This window comes from Rattus norvegicus, chromosome 14 (genome assembly GCF_036323735.1).
Source record: "Rattus norvegicus strain BN/NHsdMcwi chromosome 14, GRCr8, whole genome shotgun sequence".
Classification (NCBI taxonomy): domain Eukaryota; kingdom Metazoa; phylum Chordata; class Mammalia; order Rodentia; family Muridae; genus Rattus; species Rattus norvegicus.
Window position 1 is genome coordinate 79,658,165 of NC_086032.1, and position 10,999 is coordinate 79,669,163.

The 10,999-nt window shown below is 51.3% G+C and overlaps 1 long non-coding RNA gene across 1 annotated transcript; it reads left to right on the plus strand.

Moving 5' to 3' along the window:
• The first annotated feature begins 3,502 nt into the window (after positions 1–3,502).
• On the plus strand, positions 3,503–7,209 carry LOC134481908 (uncharacterized). The gene is made up of 4 exons (XR_010057788.1): positions 3,503–3,622; positions 5,747–5,894; positions 6,131–6,454; positions 6,574–7,209. It is a non-coding gene; the product is annotated as an uncharacterized LOC134481908 (long non-coding RNA).
• The last annotated feature ends 3,790 nt before the right edge of the window (positions 7,210–10,999 follow it).

Below are 10,999 nucleotides of genomic sequence, written 5' to 3' on the forward strand. Positions count from 1 at the left end.
GACCCCCTCTCAAATGTAGGACTCTTAACTATAGGAGATGTCCCCAAATGATGCCTTCTCAAATGTAGGACTCTTAACTATAGGAGATGTCCCCAAATGATGGCTGAGCTTTGGCTTGTGTTTTTGACTTGTCTTGGAGGTCACTGAAGCCACCACCCTAGATTCACCCCTACAGCGCCCACTCTGGGTTCCTTTCCCGCACCCATAGCAGCTGATTTCACTTTGGCTCTAAGTCCATATTTATCCCCACAGAGTGACACATCTCTGGTCTCTATCAAGGCAGGGCCAGCAGAACTTGGCCAGAGCTTCTTTGATGTCATAGAGGGTGAAACTAAAAGCCCTCTATCCTCAGTAGGGAATCACTATATAGCATAATGACTCTTAGTGGCCACAGACCCTTTGCTCTTCAATGACACTTATATGGAAACACACCAAGAAGAAATCCGAACTAAACATTGACCAGGGAAGCAGAAAGTGACTCCTGCAGTCACATGCTAAACTGACAAAGTTCCCATGGCTATAAATTAGGGCCTGAAGCCACAAAACTCAAGGTCTATTTGTTACTGAGCGTAACCCATGCTGACCAGCACACTTTGGGATCCTCATCTCTGCTTTCCATTTTGCTGATTTAATAAGTTGGGATCAGCTCTGGGGAAGCTGGCCACTACCTAGGACTCTCCCATTCTATTCTGTGGTAGTCTAGGAGCTCCTGTCCATATACCAAATGCATCTTGCAGAGCTGTGAACACCCTCGGCATGACAGCAGGTTTTCTAGAAGAAACCAAGTTGTCCTATGGTAAAAGCAGCCAGGTTGGAAGCCATGCAGGACAGGTCCACATTAGATGCAAGGACCTGTTTTATCATACGTAATGGGGTGATGGAAGCAGTGAATGAGAGTCAGAGCAAGCCATGGAGCAGAGAACAGAGAGACCATGGATCAGAGAGCAGGGAGAGCATGGGGCAGAGAGCAGGGAGAGAATGGGGCAGAGAGCAGGGAGCAGGAAGAGCATGGGGCAGAATCAGGGAGAGCATGGGGCAGAATCAGGGAGAGCATGGGGCAGAGAGCAGGGACAGCATGAAACAGAGAGCAGGGAACAGGGAGAGCATGGGGCAGAATCAGGGAGAGCATGGGGCAGAGAGCAGGGACAGCATGGTGCAGAATCAGGGAGAGCATGGTGCAGCGGGCAGTTGCCTGTGCAGCAGAGTGCAGTGTAGCTTAGGTGACCTTCCTGGCAGGCGAGCAGGCATCCTAATTAAAGAGACACTTGTGCTCTCCTTTGGGCTATTATACTATTGGAAAAATGGAGCTTGCCCATTTGAATTTCAGCAGGCATCTCGTGCTGGGGGAAGGGAACGCTGAGCCTGGTGTCAGTCACAGCAGATACTTGCTCCTCAGGGAGATACTATACACTACTACGCATGTTTCAATTCACTTACCACTGGGCCACCTTGAAGCACAGACCAGAGTGGCGAGGACAGGTGGTGAATGCCTTCACCAGGATCTCTTAATTCTTCACCATACCTCTTGCCTTTTACTTAAACCTAATTTTCATGTCACCACCAATGAGAGGCTTGTATTTAATGGCTTCTTCTGGGACAGGCTTTTACAACTGGACATCTACCCTGTCTTCATAGTCTGTCACCATATTGTTCACTCTGTGACTTTGGGAAAGTCACCCCTCTTCCTAGCCTCCATACCAAGGTGCGTTCAGAACCTCTTTTTGTCTCATGGCTCTCGATGGGAAGTCACATCATCATGGTGCACAGAGGAGAGGTGAGGTCAGATGAGGCAGAGCTAGCAGGGTCACGGCACAGGGCCTTAGACAGTGGGGTCATCGTCCTGCCTGAGCCCAGTGAGGCCCCATCTGTATGTCACAGGCAAGAGTGGAAGGTTTGAGAATAGGGAGCCAGCTGGCCCTACAACTTCCTCATTCCCCACAACACTGCCTGTGGCTTCTGGTCATCTCCGTCTGAGGTGACGCTTAGCAGCTATGTACATCTGACTGACTACAGCACAGATATTGCACCTAGATCCCTGGCTCAACCCCCTTCCCCCGGCATGCTCCCACCAGGCCAATATGGAACTGCCTTTGCTCCTTCTTATCCACGCCGGGATGTCTACAGGGCCCTAGTCTTGCCAGACAAGCCTCCCTCTCCCCTCAGAGGGGCTAAAGTGGGTGTGCTTTAAGGACAAACAGCAAACAAAGGGAGCACAGCCCACATGCCCTTACCTACCCAGCTGTGAAGCCGGTGTCTCAGGTCAGGATGAAAAACATAGGCGGCTGAGAGGTGCCCTACTCCTCCCCCACCCTCAAACTCCAACTCAGGCAGGACAGAGCTGGTGTACACCAGGACTGGAGCTCTTGACCACATGGTGATAGTGGCCTTGGCCTTGCCCAGATACTCCACTCTAAGTGGCCCAGGGTCAGCCTCACTCACCCTGTTGCTATGGGAGGTTGCCCCTCCCACTGGACATTTCATTTAAGTGTGGGCTTGGCAGCAGCTGTCTCCACTCAAAAGAACCAGCCAACCCTTCTTCCCAGACCTGCAGTGGTTCTGTCCAGCCTGCTAGTCCACCCACAGCGTGGCTATCATCCCACCCTTTGGGCCATCGTTGACCACCGTCTCCTCCTAGCAAGGCAGCCTGAAAAACCACTGGTGCATTCAGACAGCATCTGCAGCCCTGCTGGGTGAGCTACAGTCTCAGGCATCTACAGACACCTACTCCAGCCTCTTCCTAGTCCTTCTCTAGGAGGTCCCCAGAAGTTCCACAGCAAGTGGCAGAGCGCTCCCCTGGCGTCCTCAGAACCCCTCCCCCATCCCCAACTACCGCAACGCTGGCCTGACTCCAAGACAGCCTAAAGGCTCTGCAAGGACTTAACTGGGGCTCTGGTCCTTCCCTTGTTCATGCCTCTTTATTATTCCTCGACTACATGCCGCTCCATGGTGTTTACACATGCCAGTCCTCTGTCGGGCCCACTCCTGGATGCTGGCATAATACAAACCATCACTCCTATTTCAGAGACCCTCTCTAAGATAACCGTTCTCCACAGTTTCTCAGCCACCCTTTCCCTGTTTAGATCCTCTTTAGTACTCATAGTACGGCACCGTCAGGTTCCTCTCTCCCAGGCTGGAAAGGGAAGTGCTGGGTGTGGGTAGTGTTCTGAGCAGCAGCACACAGCACATGCTCAACAAACAACCTCGGAGGGAGCCCTGGCTGCCCGCCTGCCCACTGCTTCCTGCAGCTCTCCTCTGGCCGGCCGGGTGCCGCCTTGAGTGCTAGTTTCATTTCACACTTGAAATTTTTATCAAGGATAAATCTCCAGGGTCACAAAAAGATCAGCGAAATTCGTTTTCAAGGACCCAGATTAAATTTAAACAGAAAAGCACTATTTATCCAGCCCAGGAAAACATTTATATAAATGTGCTTACATAATGCATTAAAACACCAGGAAAAGCTACGTGTGCCGCGGCACCCGCGCTCCTCACGCGCGCGCAGCATATGCTAAAGCCGCTGAAATCCGGTCTGAGCCTTGCTCCTTCATAGCTCTGAGATTAAATCTGCAGCTCTCCCCTGGAAAGACACCCTCCTTTTTTTGTTGGCATCCCGAGTGGCTGGCAGGTCTGCAATTCTGTGGTGCAACGAACCGTGGCAGGGGTGCTCCCCAGAGGTCCTCAGGATCAACACTAACCCTCTGTTTCCTCCCACTCTGGGGGGTTGTCCGATTTGGGGGGAAGGGATCCCAGGATCCATCCCAGTCAGCTAGGGCTCTGGTAGCTGCAGTGGGCAGAGACCTCCCTCGTCCTGTCTGGCAGGGGTGAGGTTGGTCCCACCCACAGCGCCCAGCACTCCTGAAACGCTCCCAAGGAAGCTTTTGTTCTCTAAATAGCATGTGACTGACAATTTATTCCTCCAGGTTGAAAAATAGTTAAGTCAACGAGACATTCTCAGAAAACCCACACTTGAATTGAGGAGTGGTGATTCAAAAGTTGGAAAAGAAAGCAGTTGGGATTTTAAGATGGTGAGATGTGTAGGGTTTTTCTTCTTTTTTTTTTCTTTTCCTTTTTCTTTTTCTGGCATTTTTGAGGTCAGTGACACAGACACAAATCAATGAATTTTTAAGTACTTAACGTAGTTTCAAAGATACATTGTAATACCTACTGCAAATCCCTTGGCCAGGTCTTAATGCACTGTGGGGCGAGGGGGGCGTACTTTTCAGGGTCATGTTTGCCCCTCTCTCCTCTAGCACCCTGTCCTGTCATGCTTCCACACCCTGGAGTAGACTCCTGGAATCTTTGATTCACAACTTGTACAGGTGTTGCCATGAAGATGGGGAAAATTTACTCATTAAAAAAAAACCCCATGGGGTCATTGACACACACTTCATTTCAGCAGATAACAGGGTGAATTTAAACATTGGTTGATACGAGCCCAGCACCCAGACAAGGAGTTAATGGCCTCTGGCCCTGGGCTGGTCACACTGGTTTGCAGTGCTGTGGTTGGCTCTGGGTCCCTTTGGGATTCTGCATCCTAGTGGTTAGAGTAGGCTCATTAGCAGAGGCTAGCAGGATGGATTGGAAGCTGGTTCACTAGAGGAACAGCTGGGAAGACACCTCCCTCTCACTGAGAGAATTAAAATTGGGGGGTGCGGGGGGGGGCTTGACCACGTCTGTAAGTGTCTGCAGGGTCAACACCAGGCACAGGAGACAGGAACCAAGGCCACTAGAACTGTGGGGTGCAGCTGGGTGTGTGTCTGTGGCTCTAGCTGAACAGTACTGCCCAAGGCTCCTGCCTGGGGTCCTGCCTGAGACTGACATCCTTGTCTCTGGTACTGCTGTTACCTGATGCCTAGAGGCCCAGTTGAGATGATGTTTCTGGGGTAGGGAGTGGACCCATCACTGATTGAGAACTGAATGAGAGTGCCTTGTCACCGTAAGAGACTATCGGAGGTTCCCACAGGAACCCACACATGTAGCCGAGTGAGGATCTAAGGAGGTGAGAGGCCAGGGAGGGTTTGGAGATAAGAGAACTGTAAGATATTCTGATATAATAATCCTCAGCAGTGGGATTAATAATAGGCAGAGCGTGGGCAGTTGCTCAGTAGATGTCTTTGCAAGACCATCTTCTGAGCCAGCTGGCACTGTGAGACTGTCCTGGCAAGGTCTCCTGTGACAGTTACCTTTATGCCCTGAGGGATAACCTCCTTCATCTCAGTGACTGTGGTGACTGGCACAGACCATGGTGGCCTTCTTCTGTGGTGACAGAGCTCAGGGAGGGAACAATGAGAGTCAGTGCCCTGAGATACTTAGTGCAAATGGTTTCTGATCCAGCTTATAGCCTGGTAAATTCCCTGGCCACGCAGGTCCCAGCCCAGCCTGGATCTACTAGGGCTTGGGTGGAGAGACATACTCAGTTGGGGACGCTTCTTGGTGTTGTGGCTTTTAGCTGCCAGTCCTAAGGAGAACCCAGGTGCCCAGCCACATCATTTTGTAGGTGACATCACAGCAAGATCCTCTAGATGGGGCTCAGACAGCTGAGCCTTAGTTGGAAATCCCAAATCAAGGCTTCAGCTGGCTTTCCTACCTTGGTTTATGGACCACCACACCTTTCCTTCATTTCCTTTCATGGTCATCCTCTGTGTGTTTGTGTCCCGATCTCTTGCAAGCCACTGGGTTGGGAGGTTGTCCTATGCCTGGGCGTGGGGGTGGGGCACTATTCCAACACCAGAAGAGTCATTTCTTTTAGGAGAAGTGGATCATGTCACAAGGATCAGAGCTGGCAGTTAGGAACAGCATGGGATATGACCAGACTAGAATGTTCTGGAAGTTTCTGTGAGGTGATGATGTCATTGAAGACTGGAAGGGTCAGATGAAGCCTGTTGGTCAGGGTAAAGGTGAGTGACAGGTGAGAACGGGAGCCTAGGAGGTGGAGGCGCAGGAACAGGAGGAGCAAGCACACTGCTGGGGCTGGCGGAGCAGTGGGGAGGGGCCAAGGAAGAGCTCAGAGCAGAGCTGGGGCAGGAAGCCTTTGAGAGCTATTCCAGGGAACCTGGGAGGGCTGAGGGACAGGAAGGGTTGAAGCCACCTCTTCCTCTCCATGTTCCTGTTCTGTTCTCTCCTCCCCTTCCAGTCCCCTCATACTCTTGCCCTTCCCAGAGACCTGTGCTTCTCCCTCCCACACCTACACCTGCCTCACTAGACAGCAGTAGACCTTAGAGGTCCAGGGGACGACCTTTGAAAGCAGATCCCAAGGGGAGACTAGGAAGGAGGAGGAGAAAGAGAAGGAAGAGGAAGAGGATGAGGAGGAAGAGGAAGCCTGAGGTCCTCAGCAGAAATGCCACTGTCTACTGGCTTGACTCAAAAAACATGGTCGAAGAGAAAGATTGTTCGAATATAAGGACTGCAGACCTTCAAGTCCGGAAAGAGGGAGCTGTGTGGTGTCCACTCTCATCAGGTGAAGAGTGCAGATGTCTTTTTTGGGGTACAGGGTCTATCAGCGTCTGCTGAGCAGACAGCTTTAGCTACAGGCTTGAGGAGTAAATGTCTTGGGCACTTTCTTCTCTGTCTGTGCAGGAGTGGAAACTTCTACAAGATGCGACAGTGAGCACGGATGGGAGCTGGCTGTGCAAAGGCTGTTCCCAGGGCCAGGAGCACAGAAACAGTTCAGAGTCCAGGTAGATGGGGGTGATAGACACATTTAATCCAGGACTCTGTAGCCAGAGGCAGGAGAGTTCTAGTTTCAGGCCTGCCTGCCCTGTCACAAACAAACAATAAGAAAATGAAGAAAGTCTTCACCTTTACACTGGGGATGAGGACGGGGAACCCCTAAAGGCCAGGATCTCCCCTCACCCATCCTGCCTCTCAAGAGTACCACCTGCTGCTGTCACTGGATCCCATCCGGAGCAGCCTCCTCTGTGTCTTCCCCACGCTCTCATGGCTGGGTTGTGGAACAAAAGTGCCAGGATGCCCCAGGAGGCTGGGGGTTCCATGTCTGCGGCTGGGGGTGCAATTGATGTGTCAGACCCAGAAGCCCACGCAGAGGCCCTGTGAACCTGTGCCTTTGGAATTCCCATCCCCACAAAAATCATCTGGTGCAGCTCCGTGGATCCGCTCTGAGGGCTGACAGACCCTCCCCACCAGATGCATCCACTGTTCTGTGGAGAGAAAAAGAGGCACATTAAGGAAAGAAATAAAGACGATAAATCGCCACGTGTCAGTGCAGGCCAGGTTCTGCCACCGACGAGTTATTAGAGAAAACAATGGGAAGGAAAACTGGGTTGTCAGGGCTTTGGGGATTAAAGCTCAGGCCTGCAGCCCAGCCCCCAGCCTCCCCCTAGTGCTCCCCTCGGAGAGCTCTGGAGTTTCCGGAGCCCAGGTCTGCATGGCTCCCAGTTCCCAGAAGCAGGTCGCCAGTGACTGTGGCTGTGGTTCTCAGGAATGACAGCAGGAATGACAGACAGATGGAAAGAGAGAAGAAAAGACAGGAAGACCTGGCTCTCCCACTCAGAGCAGGGGCTACAGGGGCTCTGCAAAGGCCTCAGCGTTAGCAGAGCTTGTTATTCTGTGGCAGCCGTGGGTGTGTTTTCTAAAACCCATTGCTTGGAAAGCTTCACGCTTCTTCTTTCTGTCTGTTCATCCTTCCCCGTGGAGGCTGAGGATTGTGGGAGCACAAAGCCACCGCAGGTGTGCTGCTGGGTTCCCCAAGGGCCCCACCCACCTGCGGGCCCTGGTGGCTGGCAATGTGCAGGCAACGGGAAGTTCCTTCAGTTCCCCAGAAAACTGAGCTCCAAGACCGTGCGACACACTCAGGCCTCCTCTATCCAGGGTCATGGTCCAGTCACCCCTTGTACTGGCTGGTTAGTTTTGTGTCAAGGAGACACAAGCTAGAACCATTAGAGAGGATGGAGCCTCGGTTGAGGAAATGTTTCCATGAGACCCAGATGTAAGGCATTTTCTACATTAGTGGTCAGTGGGGAGGGCTCGGTCAATTGTGGGTGGTGCCATCCCTGAGCTGGTGGTCCTGGGTTCTATAAGAAAGCAGACTGAGCAAGCCAGGGGAAGCAAGAGTGTACACAGCACCCCTCTACAGCCTCTGCATCAGATCCTGCCTCTGGGTTCCTGACCTGCTTGAGTTCCTGTTCTGACTTCCTTTGGTGGTGCACAGCAATGTGGAAGTGTAACCCAAACAAACTCTCTCCTCCCCAACTTGCTTTTTGGTCATGGTTTTATGCGGCAGCAATAGAAACCCTAACTAAGACACCCATCCCATCCGCACCAGCTTTGGTGACTCCAGATGACTTACAAAGAAGAAAGATAAGAATAAAAACTGCCCATCCTGGAGTGTTCTGGGGTTGGGCAGACCGGACTCCGGGAGGGCAGAGACTGCCTCGGTGAAGTCACTCTGTGAGAGCACTGTCAGCTGGGCAGTGGGGGAAGACAAAAAGCACAGTGTCACAGGCCGGTGGCAGATCCTGAAGCCTCTGAGACCTTCTGGCCACCCAAACTCTTCATGGAAGGCTCAGATAGACAACTGTCTGGGTATGACAATGCCCATCATGAGCCTGGATAACAAGGTGTGTGTGTGTGTGTGTGTGTGTGTGTGTGTGTGTGTGTATGTCCCATGTCATGCGTCCACCCCCCCATGTGTGTGCTTTGTGCTTGACTGGAGATCAGCTGACTGTACGTAATGGCTTTTCTTCCAGCTCCTCTGTTCCACCCTTGCTCTGTGCTGTGCGTCTACTGTGCTGCCTGCTCACCGCAGTTCCGAGGTGTATTCTGAAGCCAGTTCTGTGATGCCTCCAGCTTTGTTCTTTTCACTCAAGGTTGCTTTGGTTATTCTGGGTCTTCTTCGTTCTGTGTGGAGTTTATTTCCTGTGGAATTTGTCACCGCATTTGAATGTGGCTCGGATTGGTTATGTGGATTGCTCTGTGTGCAACAATATTTTTCTAGTTCAGTGAACATGCAACTGAAAAGGTAGAAGAAAATGCCCAAAAGGCTAATTTTAAAATGAGCAGAAGAGGGTCTGGGGCAACCACTCGGCAGGGAAGAGCACCGGCTGCTCCTGCAGAGGACTCAAGTCCAGTTCCCAGCACCCACACGGTGACTCACAACCGCCTGTAATCACTTACAGTGGCATCCGATGCCCTCTTCTGGTGTCACTGGGCACTTAGCACACATGGTGCACATCCGTGTGAGCACTCACATGTGCACATGAAAATAAAAACAAATAAATCTTTAAAAACAGGCAAAAGACCTGAATAGACATTTCTCATAACAAGGTATACAAACGGCCAATAGGTGCTGACATCACTGTTCACCTGAACATGTAAATCAAGCCTGTAGGGAGACACCGGCCCACCACAGGAGAATGGCTATTACTAGGGCTTACAGTGGTGGTGCGTGCCTGATAACCCAGTACTGGAGAAGTGAGGAGAGAGGATTACTGTGAGTTCCAGGCCAGCCTGGGCTACTTATTGAGACCCTGCATTCGGTGACAGTGCTGGTAGGAATGTGGGAAGGGAACAATGGCATGCAAGGTCCCCGCAGAATAGAACAGAACCATGCCACAGCCTAGCAGTCCTGTCCCTGGTCACATCACACGGAAAGGAAGCCCACTGTGGGGGAGACATTTGTCCCACCACACACACTGGTATCTACTGAAGCCTTAATGCAGCAGCTGGGGTACCAAACCTATCTCCCACAACAAGAAAACAGGAACCATGGCTTCTAAGGAGTCCTGTTCATCCTTAAAAGTGAGGACTGTGTCACTTGCAACAATGTGGATGACCCAGCGGTCACTGTCAGGTGGAGTAATAGTCGAGTTTCACATGACCTCACTCACACAGGGAAGCAATAGGAATAGTGTGTCAGTTACCAGGGGTAAGGGAGGTGGTGGACAGGAGGAAGAAGCAGAGGAGAGGTTTACAGGTACAGTCATAGCCAAGGAGATTCGTTCCATGAGCTTCAGAATAGGAGATCTTTGAGTTCCCGGCACTTAAAAGTCAGAACTGGGAGACACAGGAGCCTACTAAAATTTTGCATGAGCATATTCAAACATTTCAACTGCCCATGTAGGACAGCAGTCACCTGACGTCTTCCTCAGCTCTGCTCATTCTGGCCTTAGCGGGATCCACCACAAGTGTAGTATAGGAGTTTCCAACATGTCTTTTGTATTGTGCGTCTCCACTGTCTCCTGTGTTAGTGCAGTTCACACCTCCCAGGGCCACCTGCTGTGTGGAGCAGGCCAGGTACCTTGCCTTGTGGGCAGACCTGGGATTCTCCCTCTGTAGAGCCCCCACCTGAGCTCCTCTCAGGCGGGCACAAGTTTCTCAAATGGATGAATGAATGAATGCTCTAAGCCTTCTCTCATGGGACCCCCTTTGCTATCAGGCCACTTGAGTGGAAGCCACTGACCTTCATTGGAAAAAGTCACTTTGCCGCATCTGGACTCTTCTCACTCTAATAACAGGTGGGACCAGTTATTTACACACCTTGTCTCCGATGTCCCTTGTGCATCTCATTTCCTATGACTATGAGACCCTTAAACATGGGTGTGACATTACCCTGACTCCTGAGCCAACCATAGGACACACAAACAGATGCTCATCCATAAAACATACAATAGGTATTCAGTCCCAGTGCACACAGTAGATGCTCAACCACAAGACACACATTAGGTGCTTAGCCCAAGGACACACACTAGGTGCTCAACTACAGAATACACAGTGGGTACTTGGCCAAAAGGCACATAGAGATGCTTTGCCACAGAATACAGAGTGGGTACTCAGTCATAGGGCACACAGTGGGTGCTTGGTTACAGGGCATATAGTAGGCATTTGCCACAGAGCACACAGTGAGTGCTCAGAAATTGGCACACATAATATTTGCTTGGCCATGGGACTTCCAATAGGTGCTCACTTCCAAGGCACACAGTATATGTTCAGCAGATGGTGGCTTCAGTGAGAATAAGTAGAAGTATCTCAATGGACCTACAGATCA